General features: G+C 46.6%; 1 long non-coding RNA gene across 1 annotated transcript in view; it reads right to left on the reverse strand.

Moving 5' to 3' along the window:
• Positions 1-912: 912 nt before the first annotated feature.
• The window catches only part of LOC143689603 (uncharacterized), a 56029-nt gene continuing 34226 nt past the window's right edge, over positions 913-22715 (reverse strand). The window contains exons 2-3 of the long non-coding RNA XR_013178847.1: positions 1292-1361; positions 913-1087 (exon numbers count right to left, since the gene is read on the reverse strand). This is a non-coding gene — a long non-coding RNA (uncharacterized LOC143689603). The remainder of the gene's footprint in view (positions 1088-1291; positions 1362-22715) is intronic.

The raw sequence follows: 22715 nt of genomic DNA on the forward strand, positions 1-22715 counted from the left end.
ACACCTGGCTGGATCGGGGTGGCGGGGGGAAGCTCACAAGCAAAACTGGGCAAAAAAGTACAAAGTACCTTGAATATATATTTTTAAATGTCCCCTTTACAAGTGCTACAATAAAAAGAGGCCCTTAGAGTGATGGAAATATAGCAGAACCCCTAATTTCACCCAGCAGTCAGGGAGGGGGCCCCCTGGGGAGTGGTGTTCAAACTGAGACTTGAAATAGGAGAAGAAGGAACTGGAGAGAGAGAAGCTGGCAAAGCCGGGGAGTGAAAGGAATTTGGGCTCCGTCCAAGGGCAGTGGAAGCCACCCCGAGCATCGGAGGAGGTGGGAAAGGTCAGTCCAGCAAGGCCATTAGCCACAGGTCTTGAAGGCACACAAATGCCTTGCTAAGGAGCTTGGACTTTTGATCCACAGATGACGGTGCCAATAAAGGCTTTCAAGCAGCCGCAAGGTAAGATGTCCTGCCTTCTGAGCCATGGATTCCAAAAGCCCAGCAGCCAGATCACTAATGTATCCCTGGCTGCAACCCCAGACTCTATCTGGGGAACCCCAGATGCTAAGCACTGGCCGAGCCCTGGGAGCATTCTTAGGTGGGAACCCCGGAGTGTCTACATTCCACCGCTCATCTCCCATCCAGTGGGAGCGTTGTTCAAAGAGTCACATTAAAAATGTTCCCTTACCCTGAAAATGGGCTATAAATGTGTCTCCTTCTGGATCTCAGAATGTCAAAATGGCATTTGCTTTCTCCTCTTTCTCTCTGCTATCTGCTCACCATAGCAAGCTTCAGACTCTGGAGTCCTTGAATTAAGACCAGTGACTTTGCTGTTACTGAAAGGAAACGGAATTGGTTTTTAAATAACATGGTTATGGTTTTTATGAAGCTCACACACTGAAGTACACAGCACACATTGGTTTGCTCAGCTTCAAGGAGAAACAAAAACACGCAGGGGCCTCTGCTCTGCTGGTTCCCAGATTAGGAGGTGGAGGGAGCGCTGAGGTTGCCACGTGTTCGGCGTCAAAGGCAAGGAGGGATCACGCTGACTTCAGCCTTCCAGATGCATCCGAGAGGCAAGAGGATGTGAGGCTCCCCTGTGGAATTCAGAACATCCAGTTGCTCAAATTAGAAAGGACCTGAGGGTCACTACATGCTGCTGACGGGTCACAGGGAGATACAGGAGCCCACCCGGGGCGGGGCAGGTGGGTGCGCCTGGGTGCCCGGCTCTGCCTCTCCAACCTCCTGGCTCCTCCCCTGGCCTCCTGGGCTCCCCACCTCCCTAATTTGTCAGGTCTCACCATCTCATCCCACGGATGCTCCTTCCTCTCTTCTCCTCCGTCTTCTGCCCAGCCAACGCACGCCTGTTCTCTAAGAACCAAATCGCACATCACTCTTGAGGCTCCTAGCTCATGGACAAACACCTGAGTGGGTCCATTCAGGCCTGACAATCACAAAGGCTTCCTCTGGCAGGGCCCGCGGGGTGGGGGCACTGCCCTCCCTACAGACCTAGTGAACAGCCAAGAGGGGAGATGTGCTCAGGGGCTCGGAGCCCTGGCCGGCCCTGCACCCCTACCCCAGCTGCTGCATTCAGAGACCTCCCTCGCAGGGGCTGGAAACCAGGACCTTCCTCAGGCACCTCTGCTGAGATCACCTTATTTGGGAGGAGGGGAAATTTTCTGCAGCCTGACTCAGTACATCTTCACTGGTAACTCTTCCTCTTCTGCCTCTCCCACCCGACCCTGGCCCCCAGGTCCATAAAAGGGCAAGAGCCTTTTGTTGGGGGGGGCTCCCTTGGCAGTGAAATGACTCCCCATGTTTACAAAGACCCACCTGGCCCTCACCTGGCAGCCCCATCCCATGGAGAAAACAGAACAGGGAGGGAGCTGGTGGTGTCTGCTCCAGGTAACCAGTTCGTGATACTCTCACAATAAGTGGGTAAAGATTCGCCTCGTGGCTTTTCACGATTATCCTCATAAACCCCGAGCGAAGGGGGTCACTTGGGGTGAGCACTCCCTGTCCATGGACCAGTCAGCCCTTGCCAGGAAGACAGGTCACAGAGGCCACATGCGTGGGTTCCGGGGGCCAGGCTTCGAGGTCTGGCCCATCCCAGGAAGAAGGTGAGCCCCCAGTTAGTGTCCTTCTGAGTCAGAGACAAAGCTACCGCCCCGCCAAGAGCCTATTTTAGTGCATTTATTGATTGACTGGGTCCTCATACCACTTCCCGGGACATACACAGATTTGCACAAGGGACTGTGTGAGAGGGTTTGTGAGTGTACTTATCTGTCATTTAGGTCAACTTTTCCCCTCTACTCCCAAAATTTCCTCTACAACTTAAATACACACTGTTCTAGTTTGCTAGCTGCTGGAATGCAACACACCAGAGATGGATTGGCTTTTAATAGAAGGGGATTTATTTCATTAGTTCTTCAGAGGAAAGGCAGCTAACTTTCAACTGAGGTTCTTTCTTACACGGAAAGGCACAGGGTGATCTCTGCTGGCCTTCTCTCCAGGCCTCTGGATTCCAACAACTTTCCCCAGGGTGATTTCTTTCTGCATCTCCAAAGGCCTGGGCTGAGCTGCAAGTGCTGAGATGAGGTATGCTGAGCTGCTTGGACTGTGCTATGTTGAGCTCTCTCATGTAAGAACCAGCCAATTAAATCAAACATCATTCATTGCAGCAGGCACACCTCCTAGCCAACTGCAGATGTAATCAGCAACAGATGAGCTTCACGTACCATTGGCTCATGTCCACAGCAACAGAACTAGGTGCCTTCACCTGGCCAAGTTGACACCTGAATCTAACTACCACACACACCCAAGATGTATAAGGACCAGCAACATTTTCTTTGCAACCCTTAACTTTGCAGTCATTCACCCAAGTTTATAATAGTTTGGAGAGCTGAGATTTTCTGCAACAGGTCATAGCCATCAGCAGATGCACAAATAGGCAAACAAAAAAAGAGGGATTCCAGGCTCTCAGGGTCTACTTGGACTTGACCACAGGGCCAGTGGGTATCTGGCCACAACTACTTTCTCCTTCTCCTTCATGTGGAATGTTCTACAGTCACCCCGGGAGGCTCAACAGCATCCAAAGTGAGGACACTTGTCCAGTGCCTAATCTCTGCATGCCAAGCACTAATTAAGGCTTATTCACAACAATCATAATAGCAACCATCTTCTGTAAAGTTTTCCCATGTTCCAGTAACACTATATGGATGCAGAGATGTTTCTCATTGTAAGAGGATCCCAAGCACCAGAGAGGTTTAGCAACTACACAAGGACACACAGCTACTGAGTGGGTGGCAGACCCAGGAGTCAAAACGGAATTTCTCTGACTCTCAGCCCCTCTGCTCTATTGTCTTTTTCATCACTATTCAAGAAGCTCCACTGGCCAGGAAACAAGGAAGGGAAAGAGAAAGAAAGTTACATGATAGTGGTGTTAATGTAAGAATGATACTTCACAATTAATAGATATGTAAAACAGGGAAACTATTCTGCAGATGCATACAGATGCAAAAATAAAACATAGGTCTCTTCATTTCCTAAAGATATTATTTGGAGAAGTTAAATTCAGGAAATTTACTTTGGATGCTGTTGAGCCTCCCAGGGTGACTGTAGAACATTCCACATGAAGGAGAAGGAGAAAGTAGTTGTGGCCAGAGACCCACTGGCCCTGTGGTCAAGTCCAAGTAGACCCTGAGAGCCTGGAATCCCTCTTTTTTTGTTTGCCTATTTGTGCATCTGCTGAAGGCTATGACCTGTTGTAGAAAATCTTAGCTCTCCAAACTGTTATAAACTTGGGTGAATGACTGCAAAGTTAAAGGGTTGCAAAATCCAGGAAAATTCAGACAAAGAAATAAAAGGGAAAAATTAAGGAAGGTATAAGTTGCTGAATTTACCATGGCATCACCCTGAAAGCTGAGGGAATTGCTATCTTTACATGCTGGATTTATAAACTATAGTTTTTAGTACCAAAGAAAAACACACTGACATCTGAAATGGTGCCTGCGAAACCACTCTTGCCACACAGATCTCCAAAAATAATATAATGAGCTGTAGAGACTCAAAGAATCTGCTGATGAAATCTAACCCATAAATGTAAAATAACAAGGTTAAAAATGTCTCCTTAAATGAATGGAATAATTGAAGACCTTTTTAAAGAAAAATTTTTTTAATCAAAGGAGATTTTTTTTCCATTGGGATTTTAAAAAGGGAGACTTGGAAATGGTGAAGGAGATGATATTGAAGGCTAAGATTTTAGAAAGTAAATTATAAAGGTCAAAGCCAGGGAGCCTCAAGAATTTAATGAGCCCCTCACCGTGTATCTGAAGTAGGTGCAGTTTTTGAAACTTAGCTGCAGACTGTATAAGAAGGACATGGCAATCCCAAGTGACTGCGGCCATGAAGTTTGGAATCTTTCACAGGTGACAGGGCTATCCTAGCATGCAAAACCATTCAGGTGAGACTGCACCCACCTGTCCAGCACCTGGAAGCTGCTTCATGCCCCTGTCGACTCTCCCAGGTCCCCCGCAGCTTCCCTGCCCTGTGAAAGCAGATGGAGGTGGGTGGAGCAGAGAGCAAGGGTGCAGGCCTGAGGCCCAGGGGCTGCTCGATTCCTGGACCCAGGGCCATCCCTGCGCAGGAGGCTAAGCAGCTTATGTCACTGCCTGGGCCTCAGTTTCCCCGTCTTCAGAACACAGGTGAGAGTACCCACCTTACAGGTTGTGATGAGAGTGTAAGGAATTATTTCATAGAACGTGCCTGCAGCAGTCCCTGGCAGTTACTGAGAGATCAGTAACTGTTAGCCACCACAAGGTCCTCAGTTTGTTAGCTTTTTATAAAGCCTGGACATTTCCATTTTTCCAACATAGAAGAGGAAACAAAGGTATGGGGTACAAAGTCTCTCTCCCACCCCTGACCCCACCTGCTTGGCTCCTCTCACACACGGATAACCACCTCATTCATTTCTTGTGTATCCTTCCAGAATTTCTCATGCCAGGCAGAAAGGAATATAAATCTCCCTTCTATTAAAATGGCAATATATGCATACCAGTTTTCTATTGCTATTATAAATTAGCATATACTTAGCAACTTAAAACAGCACGCATTGAGAATCTCACAGTATCACAGTATCCCTGGCCCGGGAGTCCAGGCCGGCTTAGCTGGCTCTCTGCCAGGGTCTCACGGGGCTACAGTCGAGGGGCCAGCCAGGGTACCTTCTTCTCTGGAGCTCACGTCCTCTTCCAAGCTCACATGGTTGTTGGCAGAATTCTGTGTTTTGCAGCCGTGGGACCAAAAGCCCCGATTTTCTTGCAGGGGTCAGCCAGGGACTGGGTTTGGTTCCTAGAGGCCCCCGCAGTGCCTGCCCCAGAGTGTCCCTAGAGACCTCTGGGCAGCATGGCAGCCTGCTCCTTCAAAGCCACTGAGGGAGCAACCCTGGCAGCAGTCTGCTAAGGTGTGATCAAGGTGCCTGGCTTCCAGCACCTTTGGTGAGAAGCAAATCACAAATCCCACATACAGGGAAGACCACTGGCATCATCCACCATGACGCTGTGCTACACTTGATGCTTTTTTCACCCTAATTCTTTTGGCTTTCACCCAAGTCCAATATGCTCTCCATATGATCCTTTAGAAGACCAGCCCTGAGAGGTTAGGCAGGGTGCATGCCTGCGTCTATGGCTTGCGCAGACGCAGGGCCGTGATGCCGGTGCTCACATGTCCTGCGGACAAGTGCTTATAGAGTTCCCTCTCCGTGTTCAGTGCAGTGCCATGGACCGAAAGCACGAAGCGTGCTCAGCATCTCTCTCTGCTTAGTCCTCTACATCTGGGGTGGGGGTGGGGGCTGACCTGGAACCCTTGGCCCCATCCTCACTACCCACCTGTTTCATCTGGTTGATGCATGCGCATCCCCCATCTTTTCTTCTGGAAGCTTCTCTGAGTTCCCAGGCTGGACTGGAATTACTCCTCCACATTCCCCCAGCACCTGGGCCCCACTGTCCTGGCCCCTTAGCACCCATCCTGGAGATGCCTGTCTCCTTGACCGTATTTCCACCACATGGCAGGCTCCCGGAGGGAGGGGCCATGACAGGCTGGCAGGCTCCTGTGGTGCCCCCTGGGAGGGATCTTAGAGCTCCCAGAGCCCTCCGCAAAGCATCATCATCCTCTGGCTTCACAGAACCCTGATGTTCGTGGTTAGGGTTTTACTCTAGGCGCTCTTTAAAATGCTCAGCCTCAGTGCTGGACTACTGGTCTAAAGGGCACAAAAATGGGTGGCCCCTGCCCAGCTCGGAAGAGAATAGAGGTTCTGCTGGCTGCAGGGAACAGAAGTGGCCTCCGTGGTCTGCCCTACAGGAAGGAAATTCTCGTGGCTCCACAATGGATGTCACAAGGCAATCAGGATGGAGAAAGTGCAAGGTAGGTGTGACCGTGAACCTGTGTGCAGATGTGACCATGAACCCGTGCCCATTGTAGCCATGAACCCAGGTGCAGGTGTGACTGTGAACCATGGCCCCACGCACAGGTGTGAACATGAATGTGATGGTTAGGTTCTGTTTGGTCAGGAAAGCACTGGCCTGACCGTTGTGCAAGGGTGTTTCATGGCTGGTTGATAAACGGGAAGGCTGGTATATGAAGTCATCAGTCAGCTGATTGCATCTGTGGCTGATTCCATCTGGATCAACTAAGCCCTGTCTCCCTCAGTTGATCCAATCAATTAAATACTGTCAAGGATGAAGAGAGACTTTCACTGCTTCTTCAGCCATCGAGCCTCTCCTATGGAGTTCGTCCAGACCCTTCATCAGAACTGCCAGCTTCATAGCCTGCCCTGTGGATTTTGGACTCTTTGATTCCCACGGTTTTGTAAGACACCTTTTTAAATCTCATATTTACAGATTTCTCCTGTGGGTTCTGTTTCTCTAGAGAACCCTGACTAACACAACGAACCTGTGCCCCGTCATGGCCACAAACCCATGCACAGGTGTGACTGTGTACCATTGCACAGGTGTGACCATAAACATGTGCCCAGGTGTGAACATGAACTCCTGCCCAGGTGTGACCACAAACCCCTGCCCAGGTATGACCACGAACCCCTGCCCAGCCAACCTCCTTTGCTAGGCGGCCTAGGAATATCCACCTGCAGAGGATGTGGCTCAGGAGGACAGGCCGAGGGCTCGCCAGGTCAGGAGGGACTGGGAGAAGGTCAGGCTGCCCCAAAGCCATGAGCGTCCCGGGAAGCCAAGTGCAGGGTGAGTGTGAGGAGAATCAGGTGCTGCAGAGTGGGGATGGGGGATGTGAGAGAACTGGGGAGAGGAGAAGAGGAAATGGGAAATGTCCCAAGAAATGTGATGACCCTCGTGGCTGTTGTCTTCATGGGCGTAGGCTGGCGCCTTCCCTGGGACGGGGCTCGGGTTTCGTGGCCTGTGGTGTAGGGACTCCAGCCCTAACTGTGGCCCCAGAGTGACAGAGTGACCTCCCCAAGGTGTGGCTGGTGTAGGACGAGTCAGGCTCAGCGTGAGTGGGGAAGGGACGGCTAGGAGAGGCAGAGTGACTGGGGAGTGGAGGCACCCTGAGTCTCGGTGCCCCACCTCTGAGACGGGGCTGCTCGTCCCCAGTAGGCCAAGCTCAGAGGGCTGATATCAGATTGAAATGCGGCAGTGCAGGAGGAAGCGCTGAGCGGGAGGGGGCCAGGGAGCACACACCTGCCGCACTGAGGGCTGCATTCGGCCCCTCACATGCTCCAGGGGCCCCCGCTTGTCCTGGGTGGCTGCACACATCCATCACCCTTGCTCTCTCCTAGGGGGGACGGGCCTCACCAGCCATGCAACATCGCGGCGGTCCAGGAAAGCGCGATTAGAAAGAACCCCAGGGCTCCGCTTCTGAGCTCTTCACGTGCAACCTCCCTCGCCAAGACAGGATGCAAACGCAGAGTGGAGCCCGTCCTTCTACCCCTGGGGGGTGGGGTTTGTGTCCTTCAAGACCACCTCCCCCACCAGCCGAGTGTCTGTCCCGACTGGGAGGATATATATATATATCCCTGGGAGAGATATAAAGCCCCTGCGAGTCCCCCAAGAGCAGCACGTAAGTTCCTTCCCCTGCAGCCACCAATAGGCTGCAAGCTGTGGGGTCGGGGGCTTGTTTGGGAGAGGAGCATCTGCACATCTCAGGTCCCCCAGCAATGGGGATGGGGGTCCATGGACAGACTGTGGGAGCCCCCCACAGAGGAGAGGCTGAGCAGAGTTTGCCCCAGGGAAAGCAAGGCAATAGCTACCTTCAAGCTTCCACAGGGTGGTCTTGTTGATGAGGAAATGGGTTTTCCCATGCAGATTCATGGAGGGATGTCTTAGGATGGCGTGTTTTGCCTTCCCTTGGTGAAAACTCCAAGGAATATAAGGCCCATGTGCCACTGACCACAGAAGGGCTTTGGGCTGGGGACCATCTGCTGGAACCACCCAAGCAAGCATCTGATGAGCCCCCCAGCCCCCGGACTCAGGGTCCTAGCTCTGTCACCAGATCCCCCCAAATTCATGCCCAAGACCTGTGAACGTGACCTTATCTGGAAATAGTGTCTTTGAAGACATGATGAGCCAAGATGAGGCCAAACTGGATGGGGGTGGGCGCTGGTCCAGTAAGACCGGGGTCCTGGGAAGCAGGGTAATCTTGGACACAGATACAGATGGACAGACAGACAGAGGAAAAATGACAACTGAGGCTGAAAATGCCGTGGGTTGCCACCAAGCTACCACCAGAAGCCAGGGGCAAGCAGGGGACAGCTTCTCCCCACCGACACTGGGGGATGGCAGCCCTGCCCTCACCTTGATGTCAGGGTCCGGACACCCAACCTGGATGAGAACACCCGGTGGAAATCCCCCCTGGTCAGTGGTGCCACGCCACTGCCACCCCGGGATATGGAGACTCTCACCCTATGACCTTGGGCAGCATGCTGGATTTGGCCAGGGTTTCATTTCCCCATTATTTCCTCATGTTGCTATTTCACCACCTGAAACTCAGAACACGGGATTGGCGACGCCTTCCCCTACCCTCGCACACCTGGCGCAGGCCCAAACCCCAGGCAGGGCCTCGGCTCTATTCATTGAATGGAACTCAGAGCGACTGCAGGGGGTTCCTAAGTGAGGGGCAGAAGGGAGTAAGCCCAATGGCCTCAAACTTCCAGCATGAAAACGCCAGAACTCCAAATTGCTGGATTCTGGTCCAGGCTGCGAACACCAGACTTCCCTGCCTACCTTTCCTCCCCATTTGTAGGTTCTTTTGAATGCCACACTTTCTGTTCTAAAGATACTGATGGATTTCAGGGGAAAGGATGAATCACCACCCTGAAGGCATCATCGTCCTATAAATAGCACCGAGCTGTTGACACAGCGTAAGTCCCACATCCACGACTCACCCCCTCACCCCACCCCCCACCACCTGCCAGGCCATAATGCTAGTCTCTCGCCCACCTGGCAGCCCTAAGAGCCTGGGTGGGGGGCTGGGATGCATGAGGAGGGGTGATTGCAAAGGAGGAGCCAGTCCTGCGCCCTCGGTCCATATCAGAGGCCACCCCACTGCTGCCACCAGGAAGGGTGGTGGTCCTTGGCACAGGGTGCATGGACACAGACAGGAGAGGAGCCCTAGAGCTTTGCTTCCTCACCTTTGAAAATCAGGGCTAAGCGCACAGTGAAATGCACAGACCAGAAAGTTCACAGATATACACACCCGTGTAACCCACACCCCAATCAGTATCTAGAACATTCCATCCCCAGATGGTTCCCAACGCCTCCTGCAGTCGGTTCCCCCACCCCACCCCCGACCCCACAGAGGAGCACTGTTCTGATTTCTATCACCATAGACTAGTTTTGCTTGTTTTAGACGCTCGTGTACGTGGACTCATACAGAATGTACTCTTGTATAGCTGGTTTCTTTTGCTCAACATAATATCTGGGGGGATTCACCCGTGTTGATTCCTGTGTTTTTAGATCTTTTCTTAATTACATTAAGATTTTATGATCTAATAAGTATAAATTCCAGCATTCTATGATTCTGAGCCTAATACCAATAGATAAACACGAAGCTAAGATTTGAAAGCATCACAATGCCAGATGATGGTCAACAGTTAATCTCTACTTGGAGTGGCCCAGGCTGAACATACTGTTCTAGTTTGCGAGCTGCCAGAATGCAATATACTGGAAACGGAATGGCTTTTAAAAAGGGGAATTTATTAAGTTGCAAGTTTACAGTTCTAAATCCGTGAAAATGTCCATATTAAAGCAAGGCCTTGCAAATGTCCCATCTAAGGTATCTAGGGAAACATACCTTGCTTCAAGAAGGCCGATGACGTTCAAGGTTTCTCTCTCAACGGGACAGGCACATGGTGAACATGGCAACATCTGCTATTTTCTCTCCAGGCTTCTCGTTTGATGAAACTCTCCCAACAGCATTTTCCTTCTTCATTTCCAAAGGTCTCTGGCTGCATGGGCTCTTGTGGTTCTCGTCGCTCTGAAGCTTTCTCCAGAATGCTTCCTCATTTAAGAGATTCCAGTAAACTGATCAAGACCTCCCTGGAATGGGTGGAGTCACATCTCCCTCTAATCCAAAAACTCACAACTGGGTGTGTCACATCTCTGTGTAGATAATCTAATCAAGCTTCCAATTTATGGTGCTGAATAGGGATTAAAAGAAGCAGCCACCTCCACAAAATGGATCAGGATTAAAACATGGCTTTTCTAGGGTACATAATCCTTCCACACTGGCATACATACCCTTGCCAAAAAGTCCTCGTCTGAGATTGGCACCATCACTCACCTGTGCGGTTGTCCTCCTTAGAGATCCTGCCTTATCCTTGCCTGTCAGGGCCCTCTAAGGCCCCGGAAAGTCAGGCATCCTCACATCTCCTCCACGGTCACATCACGCCATCCCACAGCCAATGCATTGGCCCATCTCACCATCTCTCCCCACAGTCCCCAGGGCTCTCGCTCACTACGAGGTGGAGGCGGATAGGGTCAGGGGGCCCCTGGTGACCCCAAAGCAAGGCCGGAAAGGCAGACACGCCAGCGGGCGGCCCGGCAGAAAGAGCAGAGCGGGTGCTGGCCGAATCCCGTGTCTCACCTGGGAGCGGGAGCAAGAAGGTCTCCCTTCATTACCTGGTCCAAAAAAATGATCACGGAGGAAAATTCACTGGCACAAAAGTACCTTTACCCAGCATCAGAAGACACAAATCCTGTTCATTCATTTATCTGTTCACTGAACAAATATTTGCTCAGCATTTGTGGGGGGGCCGGGCCCTGAGCTAGGCACCCGAGAATTCAAAGACAGACCCTGCCTCAGAGCTGGGACAGATGCGGAAGTAAGGGACAACAGTGCCCGGAAGAGGCACCGAGGACCCTGGCCTGGGGGGAGAGTGGAGCACAGGATAGCACTTCCTCAAGGCGGGACGTTGATGATGGGCCTTGGAGAACAAACTCTCCAGGCCCTGGGAAGGAGTGGGAAGTAGGTGAGGAGGAGACAGAGGCCCATCCAGCCTGATGGAGGCGTTGGTGGGGAGGCAGGGAGGAGGGTGGGGAGAGAAGCATCCAGAGCGACACGGAGTTTCCACCATGGACAATCACGACACTGGTGGGGCGGGAGGGAGTGTCAGGTGCTCCCAGGGCACCTCCGGGGACAGGAGCAGAGCCTGGCATTGGGGGCTGGAGCCCAGGAGCCTGGCATAGGGGAGGGGTCCCTCAAGGGTCTTCTGCAAGAATGAATGAAGAGGTCAGAGGGGCAAGAAGAGATGGAGGCATCATCAGCAATTCGACCAGACGGTACTGACATCATAGGAGGAGGGAGGTCCTCCGGGAGCGGGGGGGTGGGGAGAGCTGAGGACAGACCCCAGGGTGGGCAGTGGGGGCAGGGGCCTCAGGGAACCCCACGGAGCTGCTGCCCAGAGCCCTCAGTTCTGGTTCCGGCTTAGCCGAGGGCAGTAGCGCCAACTCAATTCCCTGCTCTTGGCCTTGGCAGGTGTCCGAGCTGCAAACAGGGGAGGGGCTGGGCCAGAGGGTCCGCCAAGGTTCTGCCAAATCTGACACACCAGGCCTGGCAGGGTTTTCAATCATGTGACTTGATTTCTTTTTTAATGAATCCAATTAACTATGAAGCAAAGAGCAACAACATGACCTAAGAAGACTGTGAATCTTTAAAAGACCAAAATAAATTCAAAATAAGTAAATTTATATTTCCATCGATTACATTGTGGAGAACACAGTATTAGAGGGACAGTTCTGGAAATTGAGAAATAATTGCAAGTTTTCTCTTTTCTCTATCTCACTGTCTTTCTTTTTCTCTCTCACATACACACACACACACACACTCACCAGGCATATGTGTTCTAACATGACTCTGCCACTCACTAGTTGAACGATCTTGGATGATTTATTTAATGTCTCTGAACTTTGGTTTTCTTACCTGCAGTATGGGAGTTTGAGCAGGTATCACGTGCGTTCAGTTGTTGCACAATCAGAAAGAAACAGAGACAGAGAGACACACAGAGAGAGATGCTAAGTGTCAGAGGCAAACACTGAGTTCTGACACAAGTCAGACAACATCATGGATTCTGGGAGAGCCACCGCCAGGCCCCATGGGCTTCAGAGGGAGCATGGCACTGCTGACACCATGGTGTCTTGCCTTCATACCTATGAGACAATAAATTCCTATAGTTGAGCCAACTAACCTTTGGCTCTTTGTTACAGTAGCCTTGGCTCACTGAGACACCCAGGTTATGGGACACCCCAGTGTTCTTGACGAGAGTGCCTTTGATTTCCCACAAAGATGTAACAGCCACTGGGCTTGAGACCCAAGGTCAGGGAATGGCCTGAATGTTCCTGTTGTGGGGGAGGGGCCAAAGGACAGCTGGGCAGGCCCCCTTCAGGTGAGGCAGCACCCCCTGCCTCCCAGTCAGCAGGTGAGAACTCAAAATGGTCATGAGTCACCATGACAAGGGGGAGTGTCCAGGTCAACTAATGGCGACTACAACCACCATGTTACTCTTCACAAGGCAACTTCACATCCACCCTGGAAGGCGGGCTGGGCAGGCTGCATCTCCTTTGTCAACGAGAACTCCAAGTGGGGGCTACACATTTAATCACCTGTCTCGTTATCAGGTCCCTCCGCTAACTTGGGCAAACCCCGGGTGGGAGGGAGGAATGGACAGGCCTTCACTACAGAGCCCTGTCCAGGCACCCACCTGTCTGTGAACTGTGACAAGGACGGCCGTGGGCAGCGCTCGTTTCCAGTGACTTGCCTCCGGTTGCAAATAAACTGTTGCTTCTTCCTTTTGCTCACAGATTGCATATCCCCTGGGCCGACGTTTCGTTTCTTTCTTGGAAAGTTTGGGAGGTGGGCGGTGACATTTTCAGATGCTATTTTCATGCATCATTCTTAGTCACCGTGGGCAGCTCAGAAGCCAGCACAAAGCCCTCCCACCGCCTGGCTGGTGCTGGTTATTCCTGACACAGGAGAGCCTGCACTCCAACCTGCCAGAGAAAGTGCGTCCTGGGGGGTGGCTCGAGGATGGGGCCACAGCGATGCCCCAATCTGGAGAAAGACAAGGCTAGAATCAGAGACAAAGCCAACCCCACAGGGACACCTGGCTTCTTGGAGATCTGTTATCCAGCTCCACTGACCATCTGGAACCCTCCCCAGAATGGGAAGTAGCAAGGGCGGCCTTCGAGCATTCAGAGGAAATGTCCAGGACCCAAACCCTGGGCCATGTAATAAAGAGAGAAGCCCTTGGGCTCCTCCTGTAAGGCATTTGTTTTCATCTTGAATATCACTTAGCCCTGATGGCGCGTACAATGAATTTAAAGCAACCAATTCCTAATGTGTTGCTCCTGCAGGGCTGCTTGCGAAGAGATTAAAGCTCCAAGTGGGCAATTACGTTGGATGAATCTGAAGGTCCCTTCCGACCCCAATATTCCAGATTTCCTTAATCCTCAGCATAGGTTGTTATAAAAGAAATCTGCATAATGGACATAGTTCGAAGATTCATTTCTCAGCATCAAACCAACCAACTATTATTTTGATTTCAGGAGCTTATAATTGTCTTTCTCTTATTTTGCCCTGTTCTTTTTACTTTTTGTGCGTGTCTTTTTAGAGAGGCAATTGGGCTGCATGGAAGGAGCCCTGGATTTGGGTTGAATCTGATATAAATGGTGTGTCTTCAATAAAGTGTGGCGGGAGGAGGTGGATAATTTCAGATGGTGGGAGGGAGAGGAAGGGCGAGACGGCAGGCCAAGGGGACCGAGTGCGACCCGGCCGGGAGGGACGCTGCTTTAGACTCTGGGATCAGGAGAGAAGGGACCCTTGGAGCTGTCAAGATGATGAGAAGGTGCCAGCTACTAGGAGACTGAAGGAACTGTACCCCAAGGAAAAGGGCCCAGCAAGGTGAGGGTTAGCTTGGCATGTATAAGGAATCAGGAGGACAAGTGAGGCTGGAGGCAAGCATGTGAGGGGGCAGAGAGGGGGCGCGCCCCACCTGCTCCAGGGAGCTCAGCCCCCCGCCTCATGTGGCCTTGCTCCATAAAGAGAAGGCCCCACACTCAGAGCCCGAGAGCCTGGGAACGAAGGATTTGACAGCTCAGTGGGGTGCCCGAGGACCCAGGTCCTTTCCTGTTCTCCACTCTGAATCCACAGAATACTGTTCATTCGTTCATCCACTCGTTCATTCATTCAATACATACAAACCAAGCACCTATGGGGAATACAGGAATGCAACAGAATATCACTGCTTCCTCAGGGATAGAAATGTCATCCCCAGGAGGAGATAAACAAATACCTGATGTGTCAGATGTGAACCATGGCACGGGGAAGGAAGCATGGGGTCAGTAAGGCTGTGAATGTGACAGGAATGGTGCATTTCAACAGAGGGAGGCGGGGAGGTCTCACCGTCTCGGGGACCTTTGAGCAGAGTCTGAAGGAGGGAGGGGGTGCTGGGGAGAGTCAGGGAGCATCAGTCAGTCAGAGGGAAGAGTGAAGCAAGGCCTGGGGGGAGGGTATGCTGGGCATGCTGGAGAATCAGGGTAGGAGGTAGGATGCGAGGCTAGAGGGGAAGCCGGCCAGCCATGGAGGGGCATGTCGACAACTGGGATGAGAGCTGGGTGGTGCGGGGATGTCCCTCGTGGGTCCCAGATGACAGCAGGAGTTCCAGTATCCGTCGAGACCACAGTTCCCCAAGGAAGAGAAGGAATCGTCTCCTTCCTTTTCTGTAGGCACCATGAAACCTCCTCCCAGCCCCTCTCCCATGCCCGGTGCGCTTGTGCTCATGCCTCATTGACAGAATTGGCTTGTGGCCTTCTCTGGGCCAATCAATGGGAGGCAGATGAGCTTGTCCCAGCCGGTGAGGCCACCTGCGATGAAGCAGATGTCTGGCAGCCGAGGCGTCCACTTCCACGAGGCCAGAGTAGGAAAGGGCTACGTCCTGTGGAGTTGTGAGAGCTGGGCAAGGGGTCCGGGGTTTATTCCACCTGCCGTGGAAGCCTTCAAAGGGTTTTGAGGGTCTTTATTCTACAGCTGTCCTCAATTTCAGTAATTTCTGCTTTTATCTGTATTATTTCCTTCCTTCTACCTTCCTTGTATTAATTTTGCTTTTCTTTGTCTAACTTCTTGAGATGAATACTTAGATTACTGATTTCCAAACTTCCTTCTCTTGTAAAATATGCAGTTAAGGTAAATTGCCCTCTAACCATTATAGCTCCATCCTACAAATTTCAAAATGTTGTATTTTCATTATCGTTCACTTAAAAATGTTTTATAATTTCCACCGGGAGTTCTTTTTTGATGCATGGGAATTATTTTTTCAGACGTGTATTGCTTCATTTCTAAATATTTGGAGATTTTTTACTTATCTTTTTGCTACTGATTGATAGCTTAATTCCACTATGGCCAGAAAACATACTGTATATGATTTTAATCATTTGAAATTTGTTGAGATTTGTTTGATGGCCCAGCATACGGTCAATTTTATTAAGTGTTTTGTGCACACTTGCAAAGAATGTGTAATCTACATGACAACTGGGTCATGTTTGTTAATTGTATTGTTCAAATCTCCTATATCCTCACTCATTTTTTTTTTTTGCTTTTTAAATTTTATAATCTATGAAGGAATATTTATTAAAGTCTCCCAATATGACTGTGGATTTTTCTGTTTTTCCTTCTAGTTCTACTAATCTTTGATTCATATAATTAGAAAATATTATATTATTTTAAATTGAAATAGAAAATTATTATATTTTCCTATGGATTGACCCTTTTAAGATTATTAAATCTCTCTTTATCTATACTAGTACTTTGGCATTAAAGTGTACTTTGGCTATTATTATTATAGCATCATTAGCTTTCTTTTGCTTGGTATATTTACATCTGTCATTTACTCTCAAACTTTCTGTTTAATTCTTTCCTCATTTTTATTTGTGTCAACTTTTTATTTTAAACTTTGAAGCCCACAGATAAGTCATAAGAATAATACAATGAGACCCATATCCAACTACATTTACCAATTAATATTTTCCCACATCTGTTTGAACTACATCTTAATATACGTATTTTTTCTTGTAATAGTAGTGAATTAGTTGCAGACATCAAGACATGTCACCCCTAACTACTTAGCATGTTCCTTCCATGAACAAGAATATTCTCCTACATGACCACACTATGATTGTCATTGATTTAACGTTGCTACAACCCTATATTCTAAAATACAATCCATAACAACAGTCAGTCCCCCAAATGTCCTTCAGATCTTCTTTTTTGGATCTAGGAGCCAATCCAGGATCTCTTTTAATATTTAGTTGTCATGTCCCTTTCATCTCCTGTAAAAATGCTCTGCATCTCAGTTTGGATTTTTCTGACTGTTCCTCATGATTTGATTCAAATTAACATTTTTGGCAAGAAAATACATGGCTGATATTGCTTACTCTGCAGTGCCCCCCCTTAGGTGGCACATGTTGACAGTTTGTCTGGTTATGCCAATGTTATGACTGACCATTTGGTTAAAGTGGGGTCCCCCAGATTTCTCCATATGCCCTTTCCTAGCATTGTTAAATCCCAAAGTTTGAACATCCATTCATAGTTCTTACCTGCAACAATTCTTACTTTGGTGGTTTAAATATAATATTTTTCTATTTTTATAATTTCTTCTATATTTATTTGTTGACATGCTACTGAAGGAAGAGATTTCTTGCTGAACCCCCAGGTTCAGTCTTCCTCCGTCCTTGTATCTAAGATATGTCTCTTGTAAGCAGCACAGAGTTGTTTCTTTTTTAATCAATTGTGACAATTTTTGTCTTTTATCTGGAATATTTCATGTTTACATGTAATCATTGAAACATTTCAGTTTGCATCTTCCATCTCCCTATTTGTTTTCTATTGTTCCACCTTTTCTGTTTTTTCCTGTTTTCTGTCTTCTTTGAGAATAATCAAGCTTTTTGTTAGTCCATTGCCCAACTCCCTCCCCCAATTAACTTGATAGTTATCCACTCTTTTATGTGTCTTTTAGTAATTCTAAAGATCACAGCATGCACCCTTAGCTTATTGTAAGTTAATATAAAGTAGTATTTTACTATACTTCCTGGATAATGCAAGGATGTTAAAACAATTAATAGCATTTACTCCTCAATACACTTTTTGTGAAACTGTTGTCTTGTATTTTGATTATGGATACTTCTAACTCAATGAGGCATTATTATTATTGCTCTGTACATCGTATATAAATAATTTATCCACCAAATCACCCCTTCTGGTGATCTTCATTCCTCTGTCATTTCCATGCTTTTGACAGGGAATTTTTTTTCTACCTATGGAAAAAATTTCCGAAATGGGTGTACTGGTAACAAAGTATCTCTGTTTTGTTTGTCTAAATGCATTTTTTCACATTCTTATTTTTTTTTTGACATGCAAAAAAAAATTCTTTGACATACAAGAATGTTTGACATACAAACATTCTTGATATGATTACAATCAATGGCTCACAGTATCATCACATAGTTGTGTATTCATCACCATAGCATTTTTTTTAACATTTGCATCTCTCCAGCAAAAGAAAGAAAAAAGAAAAAATGCCATACCCCTTACCACTCCCTTTCATTGACCACTACTCAATTTATTTTAATCCTTTGTTCCCCTTATTATATGTTTATTTTTTTTATCCATATCTATTACTCATCTGTCCATACTGTAGATAAAAGGAGCATCAGACACAAGGTTTTCACAATCACACAGTCACATTGTGAAAGCTATATCATTATGCAATCATCTTCAAGAAACATGGCTACTGGAACACAGCTCTATGTTTTCAGGCAGTTCCCTCCAGCCTCTCCATTACATCTTGACTAACAAGGTGATATCTGTTTAATGCGTAAGAATAACCTCCAGGATAACCTCTCGACTCTGTTTGAAATCTCTCAGCCACTAACACTTCATTTTGTCTCATTTCTCTCTTCCCTCTTTTGGTCGAGAAGGTTTTCTCAATCCCTATATGCTGAGTCCCAGCTCATTCTAGGATTTCTGATTCATTTTGCCAGGGAGGTTTACACCCCTGGGAGTCATGTCCCACGTAGAGAGGGGGACGCAATGAGTTCACTTGCCGTGTTGGCTGAGAGAGAGGCCACATCTGAGCAACAAAAGAGGTTCTCTTGGGGTGCTTAATTTTAAGTAGGTTCAGCCTATCCTACTTATTCCTGCAGGAATAAGTTTCATAGGAACAAACCCCAAGATTGAGGGCTTGGCTTATTGATTTTGTTGTCTCCACTTCTTGTGAGAATATCAAGAATTCTCCAAATGGGGAAGTTGAATTTTCCCTCTTTCTCACCATTACCCCAAGGGACTTTGCATATACTTCTTTATTCACTGTTCTAATCACTCTGGGATTTATAGGGACATCACACTAACCTGGACAAACCTACAAAATCTCATGCCCTATTCAAGGTTCCATGTACTTAATGGTGTTCAATTAAACTGTTCGATATAAGTTAAATTAGGAAATACACTAGTCAAAATATAAATTTTTTACCTAATAAACATTTCTTGCTTTAGTGTCACACAGAAGTTGATGTTTTAAAATATGGGTGACCATCTATTTTCAACACCGTGCAATATTAACATTCCTTTGTTTTTCCTCATGCAAAAACATTTCTTAATTCATACATTTAGACACTATCATTGTACCCTCTAGGCATTCCTTGATTATACCATCTCAGTCTTTATCGGCTATCTTTCCTTCTGGTTTCATATGTACCCCCAGGCCTCCTCCCTCTATCATTCTCATGTTCAACTTCATTCAGTGTACTTCCATTATTGTGCTACAATGAGGTAGTATCATGCTATCCATTTCTGAATTTTTACAGTCAGTCTTGTTGCACAATCTGTATCCCTTCAGCTCCAACTACCCAATCTCTACCCTATTTCTAACTCCTGAAAACCTATGTTCTTAACTGAAACTCTCCAAGTTCATTCAGTAATGTTAGTTCATATCAGTGAGACCATGCAGTATTTGTCCTTTTGTTTCCGGCTAATTTCACTTAGTATAATGTCCTCAAGGTCTATCCACATTGTTACATACTTCATAACTTTATTCTGCCTTACAGCTGCATAATATTCCGTAATATTTATATACCACAGCTTGTTTAGCCATTCATCTGTTGATGGACATTTGGGCTATTTCCACCTCTTGGCAATTGTAAATAATGCAGCTATAAACATTGGTGTGCAAATGTCCACTTGTGTCCTTGCCCTCATTTCCTCTGAATAGATATCTAGCAATGGTACTGCTGGATCATATGGAAATTCTATACTTAGCTTCCTGAGGAACCACCAAACTGCCTTCCACAATGGTTGTACCACTTTACAATCCCACCAACAGTGGATAAGTGTGCTTTTTCCTCCACATCCTCTCCAGCACTTGTCATTTTCTGTTTTTTTGATAATGGCCACTCTGGGGGGTGTGAGATGATATCTCATCATGATTTTGATTTGCATTTCCCTAATAGCCAGGGAAGTTGAGCATGTTTTCATGTGCCTTTTAGCCATTTGTATTTCCATTTCTGAGAAGTGTCTTTCCATGTCTTTTGCCCATTTTGTAATTGGGTTGTCTGTTTTTTTGTTGTTGAGTTGAACAATCACTTTATATACTCTGGATACTAGAGCCTTATCTGATATATTGTTTCCAAATATTGTCTCCCATTGTGAAGACTGCCTTTTTACTTTCTTGACAAAGTTCTTTGATTTACAGAAGTGTTTAATTTTGAGGAGGTCCCATTTATCGATTTCTTTCTTCAATGCTTGTGCTTTGGGTGTAAGATCTAGGAAACCACCTCCTATTATAAGATTTATAAGATATTCCCCTACATTTTCTTCTAAAAGTTTTATGGTCTTAGATCTAATGTTTAAGTCTTTGATCCATTTGAGTTAATTTTTGTATAGGGTATGAGATATGGATCCTCTTTCATTCTTTTGCATATGAATATCCAGTTCTCTAGGCACCATTTATTGAAGAGACTGTTCTGTCCCAGGTGAGTTGGCTTGACCTCCTTATCAAATATCTGAACACTCAATTTGATTCCATTGGTCAGTATATCTATCTTTATGCCAGTACCATGCTGTTTTGACCACTGTAGCTTCGTAATACACCTTAAAGTCAGATAGTGTGAGATCTCAGACTTCATTTTTCTTTCTTAAGTTACTTTTGGCTATTTGGGGCAGCCTGTCCTTCTAAATAATTTGATTATTGGTTTTTCTATTTCTGCAAAGTAAGTTTTTAGGATTTTAATTGTGTATTGCTTGAATCTATAAATTAATTTAGGTAGAATTGACATCTTAACTATATTTAGTCTTCCAATCCATAAACACAGTATGCCCTTCCATTTACTTAGGTCTTCTGTGATTTCTTTTAGCAGTGTCTTGTATTTTCATCTTATAGGTCTTCTGTCTCCTTAGTTAAATTTATTCCTAAATATTTTATCCTTTTGCTTACAATTGTAATTGGAATTTTTTTCTTAATTTCCCCCTCAGATTGCTCACTACTAGTGTATAGAAACACTACAGATTTTTGAGTGTTGAGCTTATAACCTTGCACTTTGATGCTCATGTATTAACTCTATTAGTTTTGCTGTGGATTTTGGGGGGTTTTTGACATACAGTATCATATCATCTGCAAACAGTGAGAGTTTTATTCTTCCTTTCCAATTCTGAGGACTTCTATTTCTTTTTCTTGTCTAATTGCTCTGGCTAGAACTTTCAACACAATATTGAATAACCATGGTGACAGTGGGCATCCTTATCTTGTTCCTGATCTTAGAGGGAAAGCTTTCAGTCTTTCCCTACTGAGGATGATGTTAGCTGTGGGTTTTTCATATATTCCCTTTATCATGTTGAGGAAATTCCCTTCTATTTCTATCCTTGGAAGTGTTTTCAATGAGAAAGGACGTTGAATTTTGTCAAATGCTTTTTCTGAATCAATTGAGATGATCATGTGGTTTTTCTGCTTTGATTTGTTGATATGGTGTGGTAGTTAGGTTCAGGTGTCAACTTGGCCAGGTGAAGGTGCCTAGTTCTGTTGCTGTAGACATGAGCTAATGGCATGTGAACCTCATCTGTTGCTGATTACATCTGCAGTCGGCTAGGAGGCGTGCCTGCTGCGATGAATGATGTTTGACTTAATTGGCTGGTGCTTAAATGAGAGAGCACAACGTAGCACAGCCCAAATAGCTCAGCATACCTCATCTCAGCACTCGCAGCTCAGCCCAGGCCTTTGGAGATGCAGAAAGGAATTACCACAGGGAAAGTTGTTGGAACCCAGAGGCCTGGAGAGAAGTCCAGCAGAGATCACCTTGTGCCTTTGCACGTAAGAAAGAACCTCAGTTGAAAGTTGGCTGCCTTTCCTCTAAAGAACTATAAATAAATCCCCTTTTATTAAAAGCCAATCCATCTCTTGTGTGTTGCATTCTGGCAGCTAGCAAACTAGAACATATGGTGTATTTCATTAATTGATTTTCTTATGTTGAACTGTTCTTGCGTACCTGGGATAAATCCAACTTGGTAATGGTGTATAATTCTTTTAATGTGCTGCTGGATTCAATTTGCAAGAATTTGGTTGAGGATTTTTGCACCCATGTTCATGAGAGAGATTGGTCTGTGATTTTCTTTTCTTGTAGTATCTCTGGCTTTGGTATAAGGGTGATGTTGGCTTCATAGAATGAGTTAAGTAGTCTTCCCTCCTCTTCAATTTTTTTTGAAGAGTTTGAGCAGGATTGATACCAATTCTTTCTTGAATGCTTAGTAGGATTCACATGTGGAGCCATCTCATTCTGGACTTTTCTTTTTTGAGAGCTTCTTAATGACTGATTCAATTCTTTACTTGTTATTAGTTTGTTGTAGTGGTTTCTTCTCAAGTCATTGTTGGTTGTTCATGTCTTTCTAGGAAGTTGTCCATTTCATCTACATTGTCTAGTTTATTACCATAAAGTTGTTCATAGTATCCTCTCATTTCTTACTTTATTACTGCGGGATCAGTGGTTATGTTTCCTCTTCCATTTCTGATTTTATTTATTTGCATCCTCTCTCTTCTGTTTGTCAACCTTACTAAGGGTCCATCAATTTTATTGATTTTCTTGAAGAACCAGCTTCTGGCTTTGTTGATTTTCTCAATGTTCTCATGTTCTCAATTTCATTTATTTCTTCTCTAATCTTTGTTATTTCTTTACT

Source organism: Tamandua tetradactyla, chromosome 7 (genome assembly GCF_023851605.1).
Source record: "Tamandua tetradactyla isolate mTamTet1 chromosome 7, mTamTet1.pri, whole genome shotgun sequence".
Taxonomy (NCBI): domain Eukaryota; kingdom Metazoa; phylum Chordata; class Mammalia; order Pilosa; family Myrmecophagidae; genus Tamandua; species Tamandua tetradactyla.